At 55.3% G+C, this 25998-nt stretch overlaps 1 protein-coding gene across 5 annotated transcripts in view; it reads left to right on the top strand.

The window, feature by feature from the left end:
• The window catches only part of ANO1 (anoctamin 1), a 149866-nt gene that overhangs the window by 15433 nt on the left and 108435 nt on the right, over positions 1-25998 (top strand). The gene's annotated exons all lie outside the window — the stretch shown is intronic.

Below are 25998 nucleotides of genomic sequence, written 5' to 3' on the forward strand. Positions count from 1 at the left end.
CATGGGAAGCTCTCCTTCTTACTCCTTCTCCCGCCTCTCCTCCCCCAACCCCGCGCAGCAGCCCCTTTTCCTTTCTTTCTCTCTGGATTCCCATGGAGAAACTTACTGTGACGTCTGCTCCTGAAACAGCCCAGTTTGGCTCCTTTCTAGAAGTGACACTGCGTACTTCTCAAATTAAGGGCTCAGGAGGAAGAGAGAGGGGCCCTGCCGGCCAGAGAAGGGTGCAGGAGGGGGATGGGGGTTCCTGGCCAGGCTGGCCTGCCGTCTCCAGTGGCCTCCTCGAGCTCCCGGGTAGACTTGACCTGTTCTGTATGCAGCCGGTTATGGGAGCCCCGGACTCCTCTCACCGAGCTCTCACCTCCACCTGGGCACAGAATTCAGCACTGCACACGCTTACTCCTTCATCCAACCCTGTAAGGTGAGAGCGGAATCATCCCCATTGTACAGACAGAGAATCGGAGACCGTACAGTTGGTACTTGCTGGTTCCAAGCCGAGAGCCGCTCCTGTGAGGCCTTGGCTGTCCCTTACCCTGTCGCAGGCAGAATCACCCACAAGCAGGTGCTCGCCGAGGGCCTGGTCTTTGGTCTTCATAGTCTTTAGGTGGGGGAATGGGCCATATCTCAGCTGGGAGGTTTGGGGGAGCCCTGATGGGTCAGCTCTGAGGCACGGCGCTGGTCAGGTCGACTCTGCAGACTCCTCTCCTGTCCTGGGGCTGGGTGTGGAGAGAGGGTCTCCCTGTTTGCTCTGCTCCTGGCATCAGGGCTCACAGGAGTAAGACCTTAGGACCCGTGTCCCAACCTCCATTCCTAGCTTGGCCCCTGCGTGCCTTGTCCCAGCACAGCAGACGTGCGAGAAACTGTGACAGACCCTCCTAGCAGCACGCCACGCTTTAGCTCTTTTGGTCATGAAGACCCAGAGGCTGCCGTTGGCATGTGCAGGCGAACCCCGCTTGGTCTGCCCCGGAACCTCGTGCAGTGAGGGCCCAACGCGAGCCCTGGCTGTGCGGGCCAGTCGCTGTGTGACTAGGGCCAACATCCTTAACCACTCTGGGCCGCATCTGTGCGTCTGGAGGGTGGTGGTGAGGGCGCTTGACCCGGTAGCCTTTCTGCCTGGTGTCTCTGCTCCGCACGAGTACTGGTTCATGGTCACCCTCCCGTTCGTCGTTGTCACCCTAACTACAAGCTCCGGTCCATACGACCCAGGTGCAAAGTTGAACCTGGTGTTCTGTGACTTGTCTTGGGACCAGCCCATTCTTGCTTCCCTGGGGTGATCGATGCCCGTGCTGCCTCCTTGAGCAGCTCCCTCATTACTTACTCATAAGCTGTTTATTCATGAGCCCCTCCCACAAGGGCAGGTGGAGTTGAGGAGAGGAGGAGGTGAGCATCCCCTCCCCTGGACCATGCCTGCCCCCCTCACTTCTGGGCATACCTCAGAACCCTGCTGGGATGTACCGAGAGCCTGACCACACGGATGGCACACTGGGCACAGAGGGAGAAAGGGAAGACGGAGGGAGAAGGAAGGGAAAGCAGGGGGGAGGGCAGATAGCCAAGTTCACGGACCGGTCCCTTGCGTGCGTGGTACGTGAAACCCTGTTACGGTACCTTCGCTGCGTCACTCCCTCCGTGCACTGGACCCACTTACAGATGAGGAAACTGAGGCATGGAGACACTGTTGAAGGTCAGACAGCAGCTATGGGCCAGAGGCAGGGTGCGGATCCCAGGCGGCCAGGAGGGAAGGGCGAGTTGTCTCCTGCAGCTTGCGCTCGCCTGCTCAGCCAACAGTTGCAAAGCGCTTCTGCTTCCCGGGTGCCCGGCCCGCATCCTGGGGGCTTGGGGACAACAGACGAAGGCACGGCCCTCGTGAAGCTTTCTTGACCACGGAGGAAAAATATCCAATGTGTTTTCTGGCAATAAGTTCCACGAAGACAGGGAGAGCAGGGAGGAGCCAAATAAGGAGGCAACAGAGGGCGGCAGGGGGGTGGGGGCGGTGAGTGGGAGGATAAACAGGGTTCCGGGGATGCCCTCATTGATGAACACATGGGAACACCTACCTACCTGAAGGAGGTGGGGGAAGGGCATCCTGGGAGCCGGAACAGCAGGTGCGAAGGATACCCAGAGCCAGGTATCAGGTGCTGAGGGCGTGGGTTGGGGGAGGGGGTCGGGCTCTGCGTGTGCGCTGCTCACGGAGCCGGCAGGAGTGGCCCACACATCGGATGTGGGGCTGGGGGTCAGAGAAGCCTGAAGAGAGAGGGCATGATTTTGGGAACAGGAAAAAACAGGTTTGTTGTTTTTTTCCAGAGTCGCGGGGGAGGAGGTAAGGGAATTGCGTTTGGGTTATTTGGTTTGGTTTTTGTTCTTTTAAACGGATGTTCAATATATACAACATTTCAATCGTCATAAGGATATATGGGCACCCGTTACCTTCACAGTGTTGTGCAAGCGTCACCAACATTTCTAAAACTTGCCTTTATCGTCCCAAACAGAAACTGAGCACAAACTGTTCCGCAATGGGTCCCGCTTCCCCCCGCCCAGCCGCTAGTCACCTCCATCTCCTTCCCGCCTCATGCCGTGTGTGTCCTTCGGTGTCTGGTATATGACAATTCCCGTGCATTTCAAGGCTGATCCACGTCCTAGCGGGTGTCAGACCCATAATGTTCCTTTGCAGGGAAACACCACAACTTGTGTACCCGTCTGTTCTGTCCATCACGGACACTTGAATTATTTGCACGCGTTAGCTGTTTGTGAATGGTGCTGCTGTGAACGTTTGCATGCAAGTTCCAGTTTGTGTCCCCATTTTCAGTCCTTTTGGATGTTCACCTAGAAGGAGGTAAGCTGGATCATGTTTCTAGCTTTTTGAGGAACCCCTAACTGCTTTCCTCAGGGGCTGTACCGTGTCACATTCCCACCAGCCGTGCACAGGGGAGTTCCAGTTTCTCCACATCCTCGCCAACGCTTGTTATCTTGCTTTTTTTTTTTTTAACTGCAGTCATCCTAGTAGGTGTGAAATGCTGTCCCGTTGTTTGATTTGCAGTGACCTAATGACTAACGATGTGTGCATCTGTTCATTGGCTATTTGTATATAGTCCTTACCTATTCAATTCCCTTGCCTGTTTTGTTTTTAATGGGTTGTTTGTTTTTTTGTTGTTAAATTGTAGGAACTCTTTATATATTCTGGATGTTAAACCCTTACAGGTATATGATTTTCAAATATTTTCTCCCATCTATAAACTGTCTTTACTTTCTCAGTAATGTTCTCTGATGTGCTCGTGCATACAAAGAGTTTCTCTTCTGTGCTGTGACTAATAGAGGAACTATCTTGTACCACTGTAATTTGATGCACAGTTCACTTTGATTTGAACAGATGTAGATGATCCTCCTTCTTTGAGCCAGTTACAGCGCCAGGGGCTGGATAACAGGATAGCCAGTACTTGCTTGCACGGAATTTATAGCCCATGTAGGTTTACATTGTGGAAGCTTCCTGATTTTGTCTAAGTAAGCTGTGTGTGAGGACAACGGTCCATACCAGCAGCCCCACCCCCCTCACCTCTGAGCTATTGCCTTGGGTGGGGAGGAGGGGTTCAGCTCTCACTTCCCTTAGAGCACATCAGCAACAGATCCAGCTCAATGGATGGATGGGTGGGTGGAAGGATGGATGGATTGGCAGGTAGATGGGTGGGTGGATGGGCAAGTAGATGGGTAGATGGATGAATGGATAGACAGGTAGATGGGTGTGTGGATGGATAGATGGATGGTTGGATTGATGGATGGGTGGGTGAATGGATGGATGGATGGATGGATGGGTGGGTGGGTGGGTGGATGGATGGATGGATGGTTGGGTGGATGGGTGGATGGATGGATGGGTGGATGGATGGATGAATGGATGGATGGATGGATGGTGGCTGACAGTTTTTGCCTGCATGTCGTCTCCCGGGCACTATTTTAAGTCACCTCCTTGCATACTCATTAAATAAGGAGTAGTATGAGTCCCTTTTGAAAGAAGAGGGAACTGAGGCCCAGAGAGAGCATGTAATGTGCCCACACTCACAAGGCCAAGAGCTCCCAGTCCGTCGGGTAGATAACCACACCTGGCTGGGCTGGGGAAACCTGGAAACTTAGGCAGAGTAAGGGCAGCCTGTTAAAGACTGGAGCTGGGTCCCAGCCCACTCAGCGCCTGCCTCCGAAGCTCACCCAGAAGAAGGCCCTCCCCTATGGGGGCTGTGCGGCTGTAGGAGCCCCAGCAGGGGGCCAGGTACGGCTCCAGAGATCTTCATCTCTCCAGCCCCTGCCCCGCACCCCTCCTCAGCCATCCTGGCCCTCAGCCTTCAGCCCTGGGAGCGTTGTTGGAGTTGTCGTGCTGCGTGGTGAAGTGTTATAAAAGCTTTCCAACCCTCAGAGATCCATCTGACAAGGGTCATGTGGCCGTGAGGTGGATAGATGACTAGTTTCGTGAGTTTAGCCCTAGGAGGGGTCTGCGTGTGTTGCGGAGGCTTTGCCTGGGGATTCGGCTTAGCTTTCTTGTCGCCCCCCTCAGGCCTGTCATTCGGCTGGGCGCTGGGTTCCCACCCGGAGTCCAAGCCCCCGGGCCCCGCACGCACCCCCTCCACTCCCGCGGGTCAGCAGAGAAAGCCCTGTCTCCGGCTGTACCCCTGTTACCCCTGTTTGTCTCTGGGCGCGGTGTGCAAACATCACCCTCCACACTCAAGACTTAATCCTTTCCCTTTTACACTCGGCTGGAATTATTTCTGCCCACGTACAGCCTCTGGTGTCTAATGACTTCTGATGCTTTTACATGGCACTTCAGTGAAAACGTCTGAACGCCCTGTTGGCGGTGGAAATGGAGCTTTTGACATGAGCGCTCGGGGAGAAGGCGTGATGGGGCTTCATTTTTATTGTATTGTGTTTCCCGGACCGTGAACAGCAGAGCCGGGGCCGAGCGGAGCGCGGGGGAGAGGCCCGGGCTGCAGACTCAGTCTGAGCGTGGTGTTGGCCCCCGGACCCCCCGCTCTGCCCTCTGTTGGGGCTCCCATCGCTTTGCCGCCAACACACCTGCAAAGGTCGCAAAGCTAGGCGTGGTGCCTCATCCCCACATTGGCCCTTGGCTGGGGCTGGTCCATGCCGGTTCCCATGCACAACTCAGACCTGCCCGATGCTCTCCAAGCCCGGGGCCACTGTCACCTCCACGCTGCCCGGCCCGGTCCATCTCACCCCTCCCGGTGGCTTCCTCACCCTCGCCCAGCCCAGGCCCTGCCGGTGGGGCCCACCTGCCTCCAGAGTCCCTGTGCACCCCCAGCTCCTGACCCACCGCCTCACTGGCCTTCTCGTGGTGCTGAGGCCCCTCGTCCCTGCAGTCTTGGCACGCACAGCCTCTCGGCCTCGAGCCCTGTCTCCCCCTTCGTGCTCTGTTTTGCGGAGGACTATGCAGTTCTTTTGTGGAATGTCCCTTAATTGGGATTTTTTTTTCTTCCTCAGGCTCAGACTGGGGTTGTGTGTTTGGGAGGAAGGCCACGGGGTTCAGTGCGTGCCGTGGCTTCAGGGCACATGCTGTCCACGTGCCCTGTGCCCGTGATGTTGACCTTGCTTGGCCTGGATGAGATAGGGGTTGTCAGGCTTCTCCGTCAAACAGTTCCCGGCTTCTCCTTTAACATCGGCGTCTGGAGTGCTGGGACTTCTTAATGGGCCGCGGGGGGGTTTAGATCAGAACCCTTAGCTTGCGAATCCATCCTGGCTAGATTTCCTGAATTGGATCCTCCGTGGGCTCCAACACCAGCATTCCCAGCCCTGCCAGCACCACCAACAGTTCGCCATGGCTGTAAATTCAACAATCTATGACTAAGAATACAAACAATTTAAGCTCTCACTTGGCCAAACCTCCAGGAGTGGTTAGAAGCAGAGCAATAAATTGAGTCTTGACCTCGACTGACCACCTCATTTACACACACAGACTCCCCAGCCTCCATGTCAAAGGGGAAATTGTTAAGTAATTATGTCATTGAATTTAATAAGTAGGCATTGGAACAGGTGCTTTTTTGCCCTCGAAGAGCTAATAAGTGTCCCACATCCCCTCCAGAGACTCCTGAACGAGAACGCCAGGGCCAACACCCTCACTTTCCTGGTAACAGAAGGAAACCATGGCTCAGAGAGGTTGAGCGATATTCCTAAGGTCACACAGCAGGTTGTGGCAGAGGAGGAACCAGAGCTCACATGCTTTTACTCCAAGTGTCCTCTCTCCCTTCCTCCCAAATATAAGGAGGAAGTTAGCATGTAAGGGTGCTGAGCCTTGGAAGTCCCTGCAGCAGGCCCCGTGGGGGATCAAACTTGAAGACTGGTCGAGTGTCACCTGCTTTTCGTGACGCCTGGGGAGAGACCCGTCTCTCAGCAGTGTCCGATGAAATCTCTGCTGGGGTTCAGAGGACAGCTAATGCGGAAACACTCCCAGCTCCCTGAAGCCTGGGACCCTGGGGAGTAGGCAATGCCCTCGTGCTGGCGGGCAGGAGATGAGGCCTGAGACCTGAACCAGGAACGTGGGTTCACGCCCCTCACATAGGCTCCCCCGGAGACTCAGCTCCCTGGAGTGGGGGGACCCAGGGGCAGGGTTTAAGTGTTCGCTCCTATCCCCAGTCCTTTCTTGGAGGGAGGGGCTGGAGGTGTGGTTGAATCGGCAAGACCGCTGGGCCCACGTGGAAAGTTTCACGTGGAAAGTCTCAAAGCACGCCAGGGCCGGCTCACATGTCATACTTAATTCACTTTTTGTTGTTAAAAAATACCATGCTTTGTCCTCCCATCCCCGAAGAAGAGATTACAGTCAGTTTATACGTGTGAATAAAATATAAGAAAATAGCATAGATTAACACCACGACAAAAAAAAAAAATAAGAAGCCAAGAATGGAACCCAGAGAAAGCCCTGGGTCCACCAGGCAGAGAACCCAGACCAGCTGGTCAGACAGACCACAGGACTGTGAACCGAAAACTGACCAGTGGCCCAGGAGGGGCTCTCCCCAGCCACCTCCAGACAGCAGCCCCGGGGCCTTTGCACATGCAGTGCCCTGCACGGGAGCATGCTCCCTCTGCCTGCTTCTCATCTTCTTATCTTGAATGTCCTCCGACAGAGAGACCGTCCTCACCCGCCCCGCCCCCTGGGTGTGCCGACTCCCCACACGCCCTGCTTCTTTCCCTGTCCTCTGCAGCTTTGTTGGACTTCCTACTTCAGTGCTTTAAATTGAGTGTCGTTGGCATACAGTAAGGGGCCCAGGCTCAAGGGCACGCTTCCTTCAGTTTTAAGACAATCCCGTCCATCTGTGTCACCTACACTGCACGAAGATATGGTATATATGCTTGTCACCCCCAGAGAGTGGCCGCGTGCCCAATCCCTCTCCACCCTCCACCCCGTCCCCATGGAATAATGCTAAGCGTCTTATCATGGAAACATACGGTGTCAGCTCTTCCTGAGTCCGGCTTCTGGTGCCCGGCACAATGTTTGGTGCCTAGGAAAGTGGTGCGGGTGTGGCCGCCTTTACCCCATTGTGTGGCTGCACCTGGTCTGTGTATCCATCCTCCTGGAAAGACTGGTTGTTTCCAGTTTGGGGCCGTCGTGAAGGAAGCCGCAAGAAACAAACTTTTTGTGGACGTCTGGAGTCCTGGGTCATAGGAGGGACGTGTGTTTGTTTGGGAAACCTCCACGCAGTTGGCCGAAGCGCTCCCACACTTCCCGCCTGCCCCCAGCAGTGTCTGAGAATCTCCGCGGGGCGTTCCCTCGCGGGGGGGCGCGGCCAGTGCTTCATCCTGGATGGGGCAGGTGGGCTAGGATGGCATCTCCTGTGCGTCCCCAAGCCTCAGCACCCGGCACAGGCATGGAGGAGGTGCTGGGAAACGTGTGACTTTTTCTGAGGCTACTTGGCCAGGGACCCACGGGTCTCATTGAGCACCAGGTGGCTGGAGTCCCTGCCCTCCTGTGACAGCAGAGATGATGGTGCCTGGCGGTCCCACGTCCGCTCGGAGACAGCCGGACGCAGCCGAGGGAGAGTCTGGTAACAGGGCCAAGGGTTTCATCGAGGGCGGGTCAGGGACTCCCACGTGCCCCCATATAGGATGGCCTGCACTGTTGCTTTCTGGAGAGGTTCTGAGTCAGCTGTCACCGGACACTTGCCTCTGCCAAAATCAAGTCCCGGGAAGGCACTTACGGAGAACCCCCGGGGGAACCGTAGCAGGAAAACCTGTAAATAGGACTCTGGGAACTGAGTCTTTGGGTGGGGATGTTAAAGTGGGCTGCAGCCACGCAAGTGCACCCGCGGGGAAGCCATCAACCCGTAGGTCCTCCGCCTGCCTGTAATTGTCTGGAGTCTCATGGGCATTTGGACTCTTCCGAGGGGACGGACATGAGATGTGTCACCCGCTTGAAGGGGGCAGCTCATCTGTGTGTTCTCAAGAGAGAAGCCTGCTTCCCGTTAATCCAAACCCATTTTATTTATTTATTTATTTTAGAGATTTTGTTTGTTTGAGAGTGAGAGAGCCGGAGCACAAGTGGGGGAGGGTCCTAGGGAGAAGCAGGCTCCCCACTGAGCAGGGAGCCCGACGTTGGGCTCGATCCCGGGACCCTGGGACGGTGACCTGAGCCCAAGGCAGACGTTTCACTGACGGAGCCCCAACCTGAAAACGTATTAAAAGAAGGAGCCCAGGAAGCGGATGATAAGGCCCTCGTTCGCGTGCCATAGGGGAGGGCGGGGTGAAGCCACGGTTCAGCGCTCTCGTGCACCCGCCCGAGGGCCAAACTGCGAAGTGCGGAGGACACCGAGCTGTGGCGAGAGCAAAGCATGGGGGACGCCCCCGGCCGCTCCTGGGAGTGGGAGCTTCTCCTCGGGAAAACCAAAGGGTGGTGTTGGCGATCGCCGAACAGGCGTGCCCTCGGGGGCCCGGCAGCGCCCCTCCGCGGAAGGCACCCCCGGGTTCATCCAAAGCGGCGAGGGGGCGTTCCCTGGTCATTCCAGTCCCGGGCCAGGTCCCCAGACGCGGCGCGAGGCCACCATGGAGCTGTGCACGCTGTGACAGGCATCGCCTGCAACCCACCCCCAGGGTCAGGGAAGAGCCTCGAAGACGGCGAGGGGCAGGGAAGGCCGGCCACGGAGGGGGGAGGGGAACGCTCTGTGCGATCCTGCGTACCCGACACACAAAAGTGCGCCTCGGGGATCCGTGGAGACAGGAGTCCGGAGAGTGGTGGTTGCCCTTTGGTGTGTGGAAGAGGGTGGGGCGTGCCGCAAGTGTATTCAGTTAGCGGGAACTCATGGAGCTGCTCACGGATCCCGTGTGTGTGTGTGTGGAGGGGGACACATCCGTAAATGTGTTTACGAAGCCAAGAGGGGACAGAGTCAGAACCCAGTCCTGCTTGAAGCCACCCGAGCGGCCCCGGGGGAGAGCACTTCTGCTGACCACCGCTCCCACCGGGGAATGACAACGTGGCTTCTTCTGCCCTCGGCCCCACGCTCCCTGCTGAGTGCTGCCCGCTGCTAGTCCCCGCCCAAGGGCGAGGGGCCACTGCCAGGGAGTCTCCGGGACAGCTTCTGTAGAAGGACCGTGGTCCGAGAACTCCGGCTTCCTGTGCACAACACCCAGGCTTGTTCCTGGCCACGCTCCTGGCCACGCCACTCGCTGGCCAATGAGTGGAGTGTCTGGGAACCGAAGTGTGAACGAGCGGGAGGTCAGGGTTCAGGAATGACAACAACTTCCAAATATGAGTCTCGCGCTGTATGACAAGCATGTGCGTTCTCTTGTGCCGTGGAACAAATGACCTCAAAACCTAGTTGCTTAAAAAAAAACACATATAGTAAGTCAGTTTCCTTCCATGGGTCCACACTGCAGGAGTGGCTGGGCTGGGTGGATTCGTGACTGGGGTCTCTCATGAGGTTGCAGCTGTGGCGTGAAGGGCTGGAGGATCCGCAGCCACGATGGCGGCCCTGCCTCCCTTCTGTGGGGAGGCCCCAGCTCCTCACCCCGTGGTCCTTTCCGCCATGTGGACCAGCTCCCCCCAAAGCAGGTGGTCTGGGAGAGGGCGTGGAAGACTCAGGAAAGCCTTTGACGACCAAGCTTCCGTTGTCACACACAGTCGTGTCCGTCTGCTCTAGCTGACAGAAGCAAGGACTGAGTTCGGTCCCCCTAAGGGAGGAGGAGGACGAGGTCCTTTCTGAAGAGCGGAGTCTCAGAGAATTGGGGAGCATGTTCTAAAGTCACCACAGCAGAGCTCCGGGGACAGCAGTGTCCTGGGACCTTCATTTAGCTTAAAATCCATGACCAATTGTAGAGTAGAACCCATTGTCCCTGGGCCCCACTTGGCCTGGGGGTCCCTAAGCTCCCTGAGGCTTTGGCCACCATGTCCCCACTGGGCACATGACGCTTACTATCCTCTGAGCATTGCACTCTCCAAACCCAGGCCTGTGGCCGACACCAAGATGCCACCCGCTCTCTCACAAATTGTCATGGTATTGTTTCTCGAGGCGATCGGACACTCATAAACCTGCCTTCAGTGATCCAAGGGCTCAGGCAGCCGGCTCTGACGGAGGGCCTGGTCGCACTCCCTGAGGTTTTGACAACTCAGCAAGATGGTGGAAGGACGTGACTGTCAGGGTGGCTCTGTAAATGTCGGCTCGTGAGAAACAGGACGAAGGAGAGAAGCCTCCGTACGGTTACCTGCTGCTGCACGTAGACCAGCCCAGACCTCGCTGGCTTCAGGCCACGGACCTCGTGATTGTCCACCGTGGGGCACGGGCTGACTTGGACCGGCTTTGGCTCATCTGTGGGGCTTGCTCACGCGTCTGTGGCCCACTGGCAGCTCAGCTGGGGGTAGCTGGTGGAGGGCGGCCCTGCTGGATTGTAGCAAGCGGGCTGTGGGCTGTGGCGACAGCAGTGGGGTGCCTCTCCAGGAGGCCCAGGCTTGTTCCCAGACTAGCGAGGTCCGCAGTGAAGAGCCCGACGGTGATCAAGTTGACCAAGTCAGGTCTCAGGCCAGTCCAGCCTCAACGCATCAAAGTACCTTCCACCTGTCGGTGGGAAGCCAAGTCCATTCAGGCAGGGGCTGCAGAATCGTGGCTTTTCCAGGGTCCACGACATGTACGATCTTCTTGACTTGATAGTAAAATATATATTTGATAGCATCTCTGTCCACTCAAACATCTTAAAAAAAAAAAAAAAAAGGAAACCTTTGTAACAGGATTAAAAATGTCTGTTTGGAGCCAAGAGCCAACCAACATCACCATCTTGAAGGCCTTGACTGGGGACCATGCCATGATCAGTGCCAATAAGAAAACTGGCTGAGACCAAAATAGGTCATTTACCACCCCCAAAGTCTATCTAGAAAAGACAGCTTTATTAGCATGAGATGTTCGTTGGCCCCTCAAGTCAACCATCTTGATCAACACTCTGGTGGGGGAGCCTGTGGAAGAGAAGCTCTACCACAAACAGGTCTTGACTCACACATCCCAGCCACCTGCACCTCAGGGCAACGTGTGATCAGTCATTCCCCACACATTTGTTGTGAACCTGCGGTGTGCAGGGTGCTCTTGTGTGAAAAGCCTTCCTGTCTGAGGCCCTCCCCAGGCTTCAAGGAACTTACTACACACTAGAAGGGCAGTGGCCAGCTAGACTCTCTCACCTTCTCTCTCCAGAGTTTACACAGGGTTTACACAGGGTGGGGGCTTAATAGGTAGTTGGTGGGTGGATGGATGGATGCTTGGATGAGTAGATGGTTGAGTGGTTGGATGGATGGTTGGGTAGATGGGTGGATATTTGGATGGATAGATGGATGGATGGATGGATGGATGGATGGATGGATGGATGTATGTTTGGATGGATGGATGGATGGATGTTTGGATGCATGATGAATAATGGGGGACGGATGGATGGATGGATGGATGGACGGATATTTGGATGGATGTTTGGATGGATGGATGAATCATAGATGATGGGTGGCAGGTGATGGAGTGAATGGAACAGACATTTACACTTGATTCAGTCACTCCAATTCCAGAAATGTATCCTAAGCACAGGTGACCATGGGAGAGATAGGGAGCAAGGTCAGCATCTGGGCTCTGTGCATTCAGGAACCTGCTGTATGCTAGGCAATGGGCACGGGTAGGAAGTTAGCTGCAGGGAGAGGTGAGCTGGCTCGGGGACAAGAGGACATGGATAAGGACCACAGCTTGTCTCCATGTAAGAACCAAAAATGCCGAGCGTAAGGCATCTCAAGAGGATTTTCCTCCCATAAACGTCATCTTTGGTTTCCTCATTGGTGGCAGTGCCTACCCAGAGTTACTGCAGATGTCCCCACTAAGTGTGTTGGGAGTTTTCACGGGGCCTTCCATGGCCAAGGTTTCAAGGGGCCTTGGGTGCCCACCATGGGAGGGGAAGGCGTTCTGGGCCAGAGGCCAGGAATTCAGGGCAGGACAAATGTGGGGGTCTGCTTTATGCCCCCGCCTGGGTGCAAACCATTTTACAGACAGAAAAATGGAAGTGGGGTTGCCCCTCAGTCTACAACCACTTCCAATTCAGAAAATGGTTTCTGACAATTAAAAGAGACAATTAAATGTAACCCCGTCACATGAGTGTCATTAAAAACTAGGCAAATGCTCTCCAGGATGGGACAGATGAGTACAAAGTCGGCTGCAGGTGCGGCGGATGGAGGGGCTCTTTAAAGACGCGGACCGGCCCTCCTCTCACTCACGGGAACTTTCCATTGTGAAGTCTCTGGAGCTGGTAGCCTCATTTGATTGGTCAACACACTTGTGAATCGTGCACAAAATGAGAAGGGGGGGGAAGCCATGGCTTTATTTATAGAAACCTTATGTTTGCTATTCCTCAAAAAAATAAACACAGCCCACCTCACACTAAAAATATGCATCTGAAGATCAACAATGAGGCCATGTTTGGCCGACTCCATAGAGAAGTAGAGATTTCAAACCATAGGAATTTCTCACAGACGTTCTTAGAATAATCCCGGACACTGTGCCAACAAGCATTTTTTTCATTAACATTTTAAGCAAATGGCCCCTCCTCCCTGAGTCTGAAACTGGTACAGAAAAGCGTCATGCTCTGATGTATTAGTACAAGCTGTGTGACCTTTGCCAAGTTGCTTAACCTCTCTGAACTGCAGTTTCTTTGTAGAACGAGCATCTACTTTCAGGGATGCTGCGAGGGGCAAACAAGGTAATGAGTGCATGATGAGGTTCCGGATACAAAAGAGATGCTCGGGACCTGGTGGCAATAATTATAATGTACCCAGGGTGAGAATTTTTCTGTCACTGATTCCAATTCCACAAGTCAAGGGCAGTTGACAGACGTGCTGGTACAAGTCAGCCTCCCTTGGGACCACAGGGTTCAGCCTCTCCCAGCAGCACTGAAAGATTATTGGCCAGGATGAAAAAAGCCAGGGCAGTCACACAAGAGACAGTCCTGTTGCTCCCTGCCTGGTCCTGCCGCGTGGACGTGACCCCTGACCCCACCCCTTCCCAGCTGTGGGACCTTCACTCCTCTATAAGTGGGAAGTAGCAGCACCCTCGTTAGTAGGGTCCAGCGACAAGCAGTGAGCTGCATGCACAAGCGTCTGGGGTACTCACACACAATCAGTCCTGGCCAGAATAATTATCCACAGTATCCCATTTTATAAGCTCTCCCTCTCTCTTTCCACGTAACTGTGTGCCAGACCACGTCTGTTTTGTTTACCAACAGTTGCTGCCAACTTGTTCCCACCCGAGAAAGAGCCTTCAGCTCTTTTAATTGTGGAAAAAACCACATCGTGTGGAATCTGCCATCTTGACCATTGTCACGTGTGTGGTAGCTGCGACCATGGGCATATTAACCTGCGCCTCGTCTCTAAATCGTTTCCTCTCACAGAATGGAAACTCTGCACCTGCTGAAGAGAAATACGGAGCCCTCTCTCCCCGCCCTGCCCAGCCCTTGGAACCACCATTCCGTTTTTTGTTCCTAACGGTTTGCCGATGTTAGGTACCGCCTATAAGTGGAATCCTACAGTATGAGTCTTGTTGTGTCTGGTTCATTTCACTGAGCATCACGCCCTCAGGGCTCACCCACGTGGTAGCAGGTGTCAGAACATCCTTCGCTTTTGAGGCTGAATAACATTCTGTTGTGTGGATAGACCTCGTCTCCTCTATCCACTCATCCTCCAGTGGACACAGGGACTGCCTCCACCTCTTGGCTACTGGGAATAAGGCTGCAGTGAGCATGGGTGTGCAAATCTGTCTTTGGGATCCTGCTTTCAGTTCTTTTGGGGTTGTATCTGTAAGTGGGATTGCTGGGTGATAGGGTAAGTCTACGTTTCATTTTTTGAGGAACAGCTGCACTGTGCTCGCCAGTGGCCACACCATTCTGGGTCCCCACCAGCCATGCACCAAGGGCTCTGGGCTCCTTCCTCACCGATGCTCGCTATTCACTGGCATCTTGGCGTTATCTGTCCTAACGGGCATGGGGTCATATCTGGCTGTGCATCCATATCATGCATATGCATCTGGCCTCCGTAGCTCGTTTAGAGAAATGTTTCATCAGGTCCTTTGCTTGTTTTATGAATCAGACTTTTTGAGTTTTTGTTGTTGACTTGTAGGAGTTCTTTATATAACCTGGATACTAATCCTTTGCCAGATACTTGGGTTGCGCAATATTCCCTCCCCCCCCACCCCCAGCCATTGCGTCGCTTGCCTTTCACTCTGTAGATGGTTTCCTTCGCTACATGAAAGTCTTTAAATTCTGATGTACTTCCATGTGTTTATTGCTGCTCTCGTGGCCTGTGTTTTTGGTGTCCCATCCTAGAAACCATTACGAAGTCTGTGTCATGAAGCTTTGCCGTGTGTTTTCTTCCAGGTCATTTATAGTTTCAAGTCTTATGTTTAAGTCTTTGATCATTTTGAATTCATTTTTGGATACGGTGGTAGAGGAAGAGTCTGCGTTTACTCTTTGTATCCAGATGTCCAGTTTTCCTGACTCATTCATTGAAAACACTGTTCTTTCCCCACTGGCGGGTCTCAGCTCCGCTATTGAAGTTTGTCCGATTGCCTACATGAGGGTCATTTCTGGACTCTTTGTTCTGTCTCTGTGGCCTGTGTGTCTGTCTTGATGCCATTACCACACTGCGAGCTGTTAGCTCCTTCTGAAAGGTGTGATATTTGTCCTTGTGTTTGGCAATATGTGCCTTGAGCTGTTCCCACTTGCTCTCCAACCTTGTGCGAAGCAAGTGTCCTTTAGATTTGGTAGCTGGTGATGGCTATAGAGACCTTATGAAGGGAGACATGCCAGGCCCAAGTGCTGTCCTAAGCGCTGTCTGGGTCACTGTTTGTCGTGGAACCTGTCCCAGCCAACCTCTCCCAACCCCTTTGGGAGCAGACGCTGCCTCTAGGAAGCCCACAGGGATGCCACAGTTGGTGTCCATGTGCCACACATCTCACTGGGGGGACATCGAGGAACTGAAGGATGAGTGTGGCCCAGCCAGCATCCACAGTGAGATGAAGTCATGACCCAGGGAAGATTAGTTGTGGGCACAGGCACCCAGACAGTCCCCTTGGGGCTGGAAGCCACGGGTGTGCCCCATGCGTGTCCCTACGTGTCTGGAAATGACATGACTTTGCAGGTTTTATTAGTTACTTCTCTTAACACCCAGCAGAATTCATGCCAACTGGGGACCAAAGGACAGATGGCATGGTGGGGCAGTTTCCCTGCGTCACTGAGTGTGAGTCATGACAAGCGGGAGCCCACCCGTCAGGGGGTCGGGGTGTGCTGCAGCCCTTGGGGCAGGGACCTCGTCCGAGCCAACTCTGAGCAGCCCAGAACGCGGTAATGAGGCCCAGCAGCCTTTTCTCAGGGCGGGGTACCATCTCTGCCAGAAGCTTCACCAGAAATTCCTTGCACCTGCCAGCAGAGCTCCAGGAGGCACACGGGGGACACGTAGGGAGTGGCAGCATCCGAGGTGGGGACAGGCGAGAACCAGCAATCATCAGCCTCCTCGGTGTGATATGGGGCCAGAGAGAGGCCGTTGTCGGGGGCTTGCTCAGGAGATGGTGCAGGCACGCAAACCCCATAACCCCCAGCCCAGAGGACAGTCCTGCTGGCTCGCGGGCCGTCTGGAAGATCCCGGAAGGAAGGCCACAGCTCGTGCGGGCAGGGCAGGGTCCACCCGAGGCCTCTCTCCTCGTGTGCGGACGCCCATGCTCCCCCTGCATCCTCATGGGGTTGTCCCTCCATGTGTGTCCTTGTCCTGATCCCCTCTTCTCATAAGGATCCCAGTCCCATGGGATCAGGGCCACCCCAGTGACCCTGTTTTATCTAGTTTGTCTCTGCAAAGACCTTACCTCTAAACATCCACCTTCTGTGGTGCTGGGGTCCAGACTCCACCATAGGCATTTGGGGGACACAGCTCAGCCATAGCAAGGAGCTGTGATGTCTCCCGAGCCACCCAGGAACCCCAACTGCTCACGCATGAACCCAGCATGCCCATGAACCCAGCTGCTCGCCCATGAACCCTGCCCAGCACTGCTCCTTGAGGTGTGTGATTTCGAGAAGGCTGCAGAGCTCACTCCGCCCTGCATGGCCCACAGATGAGGCCCCTGCTCCGATCTCTGTGTCCCGGGCCTGTCTGACCGTCATCTGCGCTTGTAATGCGTGTCGTTCCCCCCACGTAGCGTGACAGATCCCCAGGGACAGAGGCAGTCTGTCCGGCTCTCTGCCACACTCCTGGTGCCTCGAAGTGTGTCTGCACAGAGTAGGAGCTCTGGTAGGAGTTAGCTGGGCAGAAACGTACAGGAAGGACTTCCCAAGCAGAGGGAACAGCATGCCCAGAGCCCTGGAGGCAGGGAGACCAGATGGACAAGATGGAAGATACGGATTCTGGCTGGAGTAGAGCAGGTGAGGGACAATGGCTGGGTGGAACATGACCTTCAGGAGTCCCACGGGGTCGGAACATTGAGAGCCCGGTAAGCTAGGTGCTGGGTTTGGGACTGCCCCCCCCCACTTCTGCCCGTCTGACCTTGCACCTTACAGAAGGGCACCTGCCGTGTGCGGGCTGCACATACACCCGGGACCCAAGGACCAGAGTCTCCCCCCGTCCCCTCTCTGGTGCTGGGGATTTGTCCTCCATCCATTTTCAAAAAGTCCTTTTTTCCCCTTTCCATGTAGCTGGAAGGCCTTCTAAGGCAATACATCACAGTTAGCAGTATTTTTTGGTGTTTCCAAATTTTAGCACTTTAAAAGCATAAATATTTAAAGAAGTCCACCATTTGCCTCATCGATGAAAGCCTCAGAGATGTATTCTTAGATCATTTCCTAAAAATCAGCAGACCACAGAACTCTGACTCACTGCTGCAGTGTTCACACGCCTCAGAGCTTCGGTAGATGGCTACAATAACACAGTTGTAAGCAGAATTGTTGCTGTGGGAGATGTTTTTACTGGGGACTGTTGTCCACCCATATATCCATTAGTTCATAAATGCATCCATTCATCCATCATCCTTCCATCCATTCAGCCGTCCACCCACCTGCCCACCCACACATCCATCCAACCAACCATCCACCAATCCATCCATCCACCTACTCACCCATCATCCATCCATCCACGCATCCATCCATCCATCCACGCATCCATCCATCCATCCACACATCCATCCATCATCCATCCATCCATCCATCCACCCATCCATCATCCATCCATCATCCATCCATCCATCCATCCATCCACACATCCATCCATCCATCATCCATCCATCCACACATCCATCCATCCATCATCCATCCATCCATCCATCCACACATCCATCCATCCATCATCCATCCATCCACACATCCATCCATCCATCATCCATCCATCCATCCATCCACACATCCATCCATCCATCCATCCACACATCCATTCATCCATCTACACATCCATCCATCATCCATCCATCCATCCACCCACCCATCCATCCATCATCCATCCATCATCCATCCATCCATCCACCCATCCATCCATCATCCCTCCATCATCCATCCATCCATCCATCCATCATCCATCCATCATCCATCCATCATCCATCCATCCACCCATCCATCCATCATCCCTCCATCATCCATCCATCCATCCATCCATCATCCATCCATCATCCATCCATCATCCATCCATCCACCCATCCATCCATCCAGCCAGCCATCTATCCACCCTGCCATCCACTTACCCATCCATCCACCCACCCACCTGCCTGCCCACCCACACATCCATCCACTCATCCATCAATCCATCCTTTCATTCACAATAGGCACTCTGGTCTCCGTGGAGAACAAGACAAGTCCTTGCCCTCAGAGAGTTGACGGTCTAGTGGGGAAGAAAGACAGTAGGCAGCAATATTTCATTTATTTCCAACTTGGATGGGTGCAGCGAAGGAAAAGTCAGGTGCTTTGAGAGTTCACCAGCTTGGGATCAGGAAGATTTCTGCATGGAAAAAAACATGGTTAACCTGGAACCTGAAGGACTGGTAGGAGTTTGCCAGGCAAAAAGGTGAGAAAGTGTTTTAGGCAGAGGGACCAATAAGTGCAAAGGCACTGAGGCGCGGGAAGAGCTCGGCATGTTCAAACAGCTAAGACAAAGTCAGAGTAGCTGTGGCCATGTGGTCCAAAGCTGGAGAGGCCAACAGGGGCTCCATCGTGCTGGGCCTTCAAGATCACACTATGAATGTGACCCTAGGAACAGATGGGAAGCCAGAGAAGGATCGCAAACAGAAGAGGACTGTAACCAGTCCTGCCTTCTTGAATCAAGTTTACGTCAGACACACCGCACAGGGGCACCTGGGTGGCTCAGTGGGTTAAAGCCTCTGCCTTCGGCTCAAGTCATGATCCCAGGTCCTGGGATCAAGCCCCGCATTGGGCTCTCTGCTCAGCTTGCTTCCTCCTCTCTCTCTGCCTTCCTCTCTGCCTACTTGTGATCTCTGTCTGTCGAATAAATAAATAAAATCTTAAAAAAAAAAAAAAAACACGCCACACATGGAGAGAAGCACACACATCCAGGTACACACACAGGGGTCAGCTTGGGCCACCACCAGAGCAGGCAGCTTGAACAACACGCCAGTCTCTGAACCCCGAGGCTGGACTCTGAGCTCCGGATCCACAGGGGTCGGTCAGGGTTTGGCGAGGCCTCTCCTGCGGATGGCCGCCTTCCCACCCGGTGCCCCTGTGGCCTTTGTGCACACGTGTGCGGAGGGCGAGCTCCCTCTCCCTCTTCTTACAAGGATCCGTCCTCCGGATGAGGGCCCAATGCTTTTCGCCTCATTTAGACTTTATTTCTTCCGGAAAGACTCTTACCTCCAAGTGCAGTTGCCCTGGGTGTCCATGCTTCGGCGTGTGAATGAGTCTCTGGGGACCCAAATCCGTCCACAGCCGGACTGCTCGGCGGAGTTTCACAAAGTGAACAGGCCCCCGTAACTGGCACTCGGACAAAGGACAGGCATGGGACGCCTCTTCGTGACCCCTCCCAGCCCCCGCTGCCCCCAAAACGTGCCCTCCAGCGCCACGGAGAGGTTTGCCCGTTTTTTTAAACTGGATGCCCGTGGAACCGTGCGGCACACCCTCTCTGGCGTTTGGCTTCTTCCGTATCGGGTCTGTGCACCCGTGTGACTCCATGCCATGCAGTTCAAGTCATTCCTGCGTGGTGCCTTTGTGCCACCCAGCGTGGCCTGCCCGTCCTGCCACTGGGGCGCACTGCTGGGGCCATCCGGAGCAGCGTGGTCTGGTCGCACCCCTGCGGCTCCTTTTTTGGTGAGCGCGGGCATCGTCTCTGGCAGGTGCACACCCGGGAGGAAACCCACTGGGTCCCAGACCCAGGTGGAGCGCTGTGCATTGTGCCTTGCCACTTTCCCCCAAATCTGCACATCAGTGCCGTAAGTACGTTCCGGACGCTCTGGGTCCACACCACCTTGTTATCATCCTAAAGATCACTTTGGCGACTGCAAGGAGACAGGGGGCCAGGATGGGGGGGGGCTAGAGTTGGGGCTGACCTGAGAGTCCAGAGGAGAAGGGATGGTGGCCCAGGGGACCCAGACATGTGGGCCGATGGCAGTTGGCAAGCCTCATGCCCCTGGCTCCACGTGCATAACTCCACGAGCGGGCGCTCTGCCCCGGAGGAGGTGTGAGCCGTTCTCCTGCCCCCGTGCGCTTACGCTGTCCATTCCTGGAGCCTCTGGTGGGGTTTTTATTGTTGTTGGGACCGTTTTCTTAAAATCCTCATGCCAAGGAGAAAAACGCAGGTTCAATGCCAGTGAGTTTGTTTCTTGGAAATTTTTTCCTGTCCTGTTTGGCCCAATTGCTAGATACTGATTTACTGAGGACGTCCCACAGGCAGGCCATGTTTAGAGAATCCAGGGGATGAACTGTGCCCCCTGCCCTGAAGGGCGCCGTCATCGAGAGGGGTGCCAGGGTGTGGCCCCTCCAAGTTCAGAAGCATCTCCTTGTGTGTCCCCCACAGCTGCCAAGGGAGAGGATGTGTTCTTAGTGCCTCTGAGGGTGGAGGGGACCTCACTCGCTGCCCCGTGTGCGGAGCCTGCTGTGGCTCTGGCTCCTTGCAGCACCTGACCGCAGGTGCCCACACGGCTCAACGGGCCACCTGGACACCGATCGCTGTCTTTGCTCAAGTCCCATCTCCCCGGCTCCGCTGACCTCCATCAGAGCTCACTGCCTCTGCTGCCGGCTTGCCACAGAAAGATGAGAGCGTTGGCCGTTTGTGATGCCCTTGGGCTCTGGGATGCAGAAATCCCAGGAGAGGGAACAAGACAGGGGCCAGACGACCCCACCAAGCTCAGGAGACATGTTCACAGCCCCACAGCCAGGAGGACCCCTCCAGGGACAGGTGGTCCCTTGTCCCTTCTTGTGAGGTGGCAGGAAGGTGACAGAATGTCACCTTGGAGCGGTCTGCTCTAGTGAGATCGGTGCAGAAGAAATGGCTCTGCTTCACGGCGCCTCCGATTTGCACATTCACAAAAATAAGACGTTGCGGAGGAGAGGGCTCTGGGGAACAGTGAGTTATAGGAAATCGCAATTGTCTGTCTGTGCCTTTGCCCCTGGACTTGGAGACAGAGTGAGGTCTGACAGTCTGAGCCCCCATGCCTCTGCCCTACTTCTGTGTCTTGATTTCTTACAAAGGGTGGAGGCAGACCCAGGATGCCGAGGGTGAAAAATGGTACGAGAGAGAAAACTAGGACACTCTTGGGCCCTGGCCTGCTACCTCTGTGCCCAGAGCTCCAGGGGGAGCAGGGTGCCTGCAGACGGCAGCCTCATTTGTGCTCCTGGACGATTTTCTGTCGGGGCCGCCAGCCCTGTAGAAAATTGGGTGGGGGGGTGTCAAGGTCTAGAACAGACTGGCTGCACCCCGGCCCCCACGGGCAAAGGAGAAATGGGGGGAGCCAGCTTCTGGCTTCTGGCTTTGGGCACATTCTCTTAGCAGTGGCCCTGGCTGCCCATCCCCGGGCCACCCCATGCCGAGGCACCCTGCCCTGCTTTCTCACTGCCTCTCCCACTGTACACCTCATTTCCCACCTTTCTCCTCCACCGCGAGGCAAACCACTGCAGGCAAGGATTTTGTCTGCTGCGCTCACTGCCTGGTCCCTGGACCATCCTCCAAGCCCATGCAGCCCTCCCCAGCGAGTGCACCAACACGTCCCCAGCGCGCCTTGGTCCTGATGCAGGTGGGGGGGCCTCGCCAGGGCTGGACCAGGGCCAGGTGCCCAACCGCGCTCTCTCCACTGTTCATCTCCCACCCCAGTGGCACAGCCCAGCACCTACACGGCGAGTCATAAAAGCAAACTCTTGGGGACCAAAGGAGATTCTTTGAGAGCTCTGAGTCTGTTTCTCACTTCGGTGAAGGCCTTTCTGTATAAAAGCGCGTGCCTCTGCGCCCGGCTAAGCCCCCTGGTCCTTCATTCCCCTCGGGACACGTCAGCTCTGGGACTCGCCGTGGCACCCAGCCTGGCTGCACCACGTGCAGATCTGTCCAGAGCGAAGATGCGGGGCTCGGCCCATGGAACCGCTCGGTGCTGTTGCGTGGCAGTGTGCGAGTGTGTGGCAGGGAGATCTGTCCTCACCTGTGAGCTGGGAGGGCTTCCTGGAAGAGGGGTGCCATTGCCATTCATGCATTTATCCATTCATTTGACAAACACTGAGAGCGTGTTCGGAGACAGACCTACGCAAGTGTGTGGCAGACCTCAAGGCAGGGATTGAAACAGTGTGCCCATTCTCATGCACTTTGAGACGCAGAGGACAAAAAGCAGCCTCCCCGCCACCCGCCCACCCACAGGCGTAAAACAGGTGTGTCCTGGGGGAAAGTAAAGCAGGGACACCAGTAAGCTCAAGGAGCAGAACCCAGCACTCCGGCGGGAAAGGACTCATTTCTTCTCCCCCACCCCACGCCACCCCACTGCTCCTTCTAACCTGCTCTGGGTGTGCTGGAGCCCTGCTCACACCCGTTCACACCCGTTCACACCTGCTAACACCTCTCTCACCACACTCCCCTTCACACCTGTGCACACCCATTCACGCTTGTGCACACCAGCTCACACCTGCCCACGAGAGCCAGAGGTGTGCATCCCTTCCCATCGTGGGGTTCAGCGACATCACAGCGGTAGCCGGGACCCTGCTGTGGGGGGTGGCAGTGCGTGGGCCACAGCAAACAGCAAACACGCACGATTCGCTCTGATTTCTTGTTTGCACTCTCTAGAGCTGGTCCTCCCAGCCCCGGGGTAACTCTAGAGCAGGTCCCATGACTCTCTGGTCACTGTCATAATAGAAGCTTTCCCAGCCACGTTTAGTCACAAAAACTGGTCTCAGGAGGATAACTCGAATGTCCAGTCCCATGTAAGACTTTGCTTAAAAGCACGTTTTCCTTCCACCAGCCAGCCTGCCTTGGGCTGGAGGCCTGGGTGTGGGGAGGGAGGCAGCCGCCTTCCCTCCCCTCCCCGCTGTGTTTGTCTCCCTCTCCCCACCCCACCCTAGGCCCCCGGGACCCCTCAGGACTGGGGTGAGCGGCGTGGTTGGGGCGTCGCCCAGCTGAACTTGTAATCTCCCACCGGGTGCACGTTTGAAGCTGACTCTTTCGCGGGTACTTCTGTGGGTTTTGCAGACCGGGTCATAACGAGAACATCCCGCTCAGACCTCACCCCCACCCCGAGCACCAACAATGACAGTAACACACAGGATCCCGTCACTCCGGGAAGGCTCCCTCCCAAAGGCCCACTTCCCGTCCTTGGCAACCTGACCCCCTTGCCCTCTCCACTCCCATGTTCACTATCAGTGGGGGACGGTCCCCACTCAGCAAAGCCAATTTCTGAGTGCGCAGGGGTCACCCCAAGCCCCCCCCCCCGAGACTCCTGGGTCTCCCCTGAGCCTCGGGTAAGGAGAGGCGCCCTCCACGCGTCAACGTTCTCCCGAGAAACTCCTCTCAGTCACGTTAATTTCGTCTCTGCCGCAGCCTTGAGCTTGGTGGCTAGCTCAGGGTCACCGCGCTGGCACTGGTCACCTTCTCGGCAAGGGTCACTAGCCTCGATCAGAACTGGCCACCAAACAAATGATTCTCCACACAGAAATCAAGGCAAGGGCTGTCTCTGCTAGAAAAACGCGCCAGCTCATTAGTGCGCATGGGCGTGATGTTTGCGAATGCTGCCAGCGGTTCTCCTCGGGAAGCCTTCTCTGGGGCCGGGCGTCATGCTGAGCGCACCCTTTACAGACGAATTGCGTGTTGGCACCCGGGGATGCACGCCCGGGGGGAGTGCGGTTGATTTTTCAGAGAAGTAAGATGACTTGCCCAAGCTCCCCTGGCTGCTAGGGGGGAGCAGGATTCGAACCCCGAACTTCCCAATCTTCAAGTCAGTGCCTAGCGTCACTACGTCACCATAGAATTACGCAGAAAAGAAAAAAAAAAAAAAAACCACCGATCTGCGAAAAGATCAAGAAAAATGATGGAACTTTACAATGTGCCGGACACCGTTGTCCCACTCGAGGCTGGGACTCTGGGCTTCAACGGGACTTTCAAGTATCCACGTTTCTCGTCCGGCCCAGCCGTGCCCAAGGCCCCGTGGGCCTTGCCGGGTGCTGCTTTGACCTATATTTTCACCCCCCCCCCCATTTATTTTTCAAGCATACAGATTTCAGTTTTTAGAAAAAAGAAGGGGTTTTTTTGTTTGTTTTTTGGGTTTTTTTTTTTTTTTTTTTTTTTAGCTCTATCAGAAGAGATTTAACTGAGACAGCATGGAAAACAAAGTATATTTTAAAATAAACCAACCGCTCGTTCACATTCTCCCCCGGAACCTCGGTCCATTTAAAGCACCTCATTATTTTTAATGCGTCCACTTCCTTGGCCACTCCCTCGGTTTTCCCATGTTGATCGGCGGAGAAATCCCAGTGGTGAGATTTATTAAGTGTGGGCCAGTGGCCGGGCGAGGCCTCAGGAGCCGGGCTCTTGCCCAGGAGGGCTCCAGGGACGCGGGGTGGGCGTCAGTAAAATCGTGACCCTGCGCCCCGCGGGCCGTCCCGCCCCGGCCGGGCCACGGAGCCCGCCACTTCCCAGCGCGTGGACGTGGAGAGGCGGGAGGGTGTGAACTGGATCCTGGAGAGCACTCGGAGTATTTTAAACCCGAGCTGCCATCACATGAGAGCTTGTTGCCCCGAAGACGGGAATGTCAAAAAAACAAAAACAAAACCAGGGAGACAGACCCGAGAGCAGGTGTCTTACTCTGTGTTCTTAACAAGCCGGACGGAGAGAACGCTGCTTCTTCCCCGAAAAATCTCCTCCTCCTCCTCCTCTCCCCACTTCCTGTCCCTTGACATTTCTTTTCGTGGCAGAACGGCCAGAGATAAACAAGGGTTTCCGAGACTGGCAGGTGGATGGCCGGGTGGGCGGGGGAGGGGCGAGGCATCGGCTAGCCCTCTGGGCCCCATCCAGGTGGGCTCCTCTTCTCTCTTAGCCTCTCCGTTTAAACTAAAAGACTATTCTCCAGTTTAAAAACAAAACAAAACAAAACCCATGAGGGTAGGGACGTGGTCTGGCCTCTGAGAAGGTGGCTCTCGTATCCCCAGCGCCCATAGCGGAGGTTGGCACACAGTAGGTGCTCGATAAGCACTCAGCGCATGCGCGGGTGCGTGAGCGCGTGAGTGGCAGGGTCCCCTACTCCATTCCTTCCCCCACGCTGGGACCGTCCACGCTTAGAGGGCACAGCAAGCGGGAGAACAGCTTCCCAGAGAGGCCCACATCCCAATCCCTAGAAGCTGAGAAGACCTTACGTCTACGTGTCAAGGAGAAATCAAGGTTGCAGATGGAATGAAGGTTGATCCACAGCTGACCCGGAGAGGGGAGCTCATTCTGGTGATGCAGGGCACCTCACGGGGTCCTTAATGGTGGAAGAAGGAGGCAGGGAGGTCAGAGCCAGAGAAGTCACAGTGACCGTGGAGAAGGACCCCGAGGGGAGAGCGGCAGGTGGCCTCTAGAAGCTGGAAAAGGCCAGGAGACCGGGTCCCCTCGAGCCCGCACAAAGAACACGGCCCTGCCAATGCCTGCATGTGGTCTGGCGAGACCCATTTCAGACTTCTGACTTCCAGAACTGTAAGATATTGAATGTGTGCTGTTTTCAGCCATGAAGTTTCTGGTGACTCATTCCAGCAGTCCCAGGAAACTCAGTAGGAATTGGGGGCAAGGGGTTCCAAGGCTCCAAAGTCCTGTGTCTTTTGGCGCCGTTTTCCCACTCCCAGGAGAAAGGCAGCCCCAGCCTCTGGCCTCTGGAACTGACAGCTTGGGGGGTTCTGGATTAAACCAAGTGGCCTCAACATCTTCTTGGCCCATCTTCTTGGAGGCTGTGATAAGTGAGGGGTGCCCAGAAGGAAGGGGTGCAGTGCAGCCTTTCCTGAACTTCGGGGACTGGGCACGCAGTGGACACTTTGTTTTCCAGCAGGGGTGGGATTGGACCCAGCTCTGAGATGGCCCAGTCACTGCTGGCGTCCAGGCTTAGAGAG

This window comes from Lutra lutra, chromosome 10 (assembly GCF_902655055.1).
Source record: "Lutra lutra chromosome 10, mLutLut1.2, whole genome shotgun sequence".
Classification (NCBI taxonomy): Eukaryota; Metazoa; Chordata; class Mammalia; order Carnivora; family Mustelidae; genus Lutra; species Lutra lutra.